This window comes from Berghia stephanieae, chromosome 4 (assembly GCF_034508935.2).
Source record: "Berghia stephanieae isolate SIO BIC M18660-M18661 chromosome 4, UCSD_Bste_1.3, whole genome shotgun sequence".
Lineage (NCBI taxonomy): Eukaryota > Metazoa > Mollusca > Gastropoda > Nudibranchia > Aeolidiidae > Berghia > Berghia stephanieae.
In genome coordinates, this window is record NC_088363.1 from 52,552,760 (window position 1) to 52,555,259 (window position 2,500).

The following is a 2,500-nucleotide window of genomic DNA, read 5'->3' on the forward strand; positions in this document are numbered from 1 at the left end:
ATACGAGGGAGGTAAACATATATGAAATTGACCTTATAGACCAGTTTTATGGAATTTTTACCCAAAAATATTACATTGACTTATTGAAACACGTTGTGAAATAACAAGTTTCAAACAATATGTTATCAAAACAATTTATTGCTTCTTTACCGTGTTTTAGCATAGACTTCAACAAATGTTAATCGAACGTGAAACGAAAGCTGAAATGCATTATTAAGTTTGTATAATTACCAGCCACGTTCCATATCAAGCACCGAAAGAAGGCGTAGGAAGTCATCTCAGGCTGTTTTATTTGTGTCTCTAGGATAAAAATAAAAGCTTAAGGAGAGTTACTTTTTAAATGATGGAGTCGTTTTAAAATCAACAATCTTGTCGTGGGCGGGCTTTGAAAGCTTGGTGATAAATCATTCAGAATTAAAGCTTTGTAAACACAGTGTCTGGAAATAGAACCATGTTGTTATTGGAGAAACCATTTAAATTTGGAAGATCAACAGACTTAATCTTTTTAGCCCATGCCTGTCTTTTGTCTGCCAGACTTCCGACGGATTACATTTTATTTATTTGTATGAATATTTGAAATATATGAGCGATGAAAATAAAATAAAACGACAAAAAAACGACTGCGAAGGGATAATTTATTTGATAAGAGCACTGGTCTTAAAGTTCACTGGTTCGAACCCGCCCTAGAAACTTTGAAAAGGCGCTCAAGGTACAAAATCTGAATGATGCATGCTCCACTGTATCAAGAGAGAATAATGCGTGTGTTTTATTTAATTTCAAATGATTATTCCATCCCTACCTTTCATAATCTACTTTATCTAACACTGTATCATATATATATATATATATATATATATATATATATTATATATATATATGGGTTTTCATTCACAAAACCTCGCAAAATGCTTGATATTCATGTTCCTCCTTTTATTTAATCTTTGAAATTGTAACTGTCTCACTTTTAAGATCGTCCCCCAAGTGCATTTAAAAGGGTAACTGTTTTACATGAGATCTTAATGACAACGAAAACTAAACGAGTAGTTAATTCAATTTTTGATATTTTGATAGATACGACTTCAAGAAAATAATTTTTAATATAACTCAAACTTTCTTGGATAAACCTTTAAGTGGTCAGCAGGCAATGGATACGATAAAAAAAAAAGAAAATGAATGGACTTAGGGTCTCTCAAGTTATTATTCCTGCTTGATCAATAAAGTGTCTCTTATGTTTGAATCAAACAAATATATTGGAAGTACGTTGTTCCTTAAAACTGACAAAATCTGAGCTTAGGTTATTTGTTTTTGAAAAGGAAATTTAAAAATCTAATGTTATCCTTTTGTCTGTAATGTTGAGCAGACATTATTTTATTTTTAAACTTGAGCTTTTAAATAGCGTAATATCCACTAAACTTGTTCAAGGCGTTTTACAAAGGGTCCCTGACTAACAGCAACACGTAACATATAGAACGAAACAGGACGCCTATTAGGCTATATTACAATTTTCCGACAGACACAACGCTGTTGACGGCCAGGTACTCGTTTAACCCCGAGTACAATGAGAGAATATGAGTAAAGAGCCTTTTCCAAGAACTCAACTAAGCGCCGAACGAGGCTCGAACCCAGGACCTTCCGATCCGAAAGCGAGGTCGTAACACAAGACCACATAGCCGTACATAAACAACTTATGCGTTACAAAAATAGAGAATATTGTCATTGACTTCTTTGCTAATAAAGCAATAGAATCCAAGTCACATTTATAAAAATACGAAAGGCTGTTTCTGTTATCCCCATGAGATAATGAAACTAAACAAATTAATTAATTCCCTTGGTCTTTACGGTCTATTCCGATGGAAGACTGGAATAAACCAGGTGTCAACCGCAGTGCAGCGCCACAAATGATCTAGGAGCGAGGTGATTTGCTCAAGGCCACACAACGAGGCGGGTAGTCGAACTCGGTACCTTTTGGGTACGAAGCAAAGACCGTACCGCTGAGCTACGCTGTCCCATAATAAACGTAAACAGACAAACAGTTCGACTTTCTCAAATGAAGACTCGAGTTTTATTTCAGAGGCGTCGCGCTTTTCAGAATATCAGCACTGCTGTATTCTGAACCAAAAAAAAACACTTTTTAAATATTTTGGCCAGGAAACTTCCTCCTCCAAATAACCATCGTCATGTCAAAAACTCTCAATCCTGAATTTTCAATTTTCATTGAATTCCCGCGTTTGAGAGCTTTTGAGATGATGAGGGTCACTATAATCTCTAGATATAATATGAAGGTCGAGTTTTCTGGCCAAAATGTTTTAATGTATTATTTCAAAGTACAACAGACAGAGCAGGCAGAAGAGCAAAATCGATTTTTTTTTTCAATTTAAAGATTACTTAAGCCGAACGTCCTACGAGGAGCCTGTTTAAGCATTAACCATTAATTGGTGGAGTCGGTCCCCTCAAGTCATTTATTTCTGCCTGCCTGTTGTTGCCACCGCTGCATTTTCCT

General features: G+C 35.4%; 1 protein-coding gene across 5 annotated transcripts in view; it reads left to right on the plus strand.

The window, feature by feature from the left end:
• LOC144970795 (uncharacterized) overlaps nt 1–2,500 on the plus strand; it is a 175,886-nt gene that overhangs the window by 155,687 nt on the left and 17,699 nt on the right. The gene's annotated exons all lie outside the window — the stretch shown is intronic.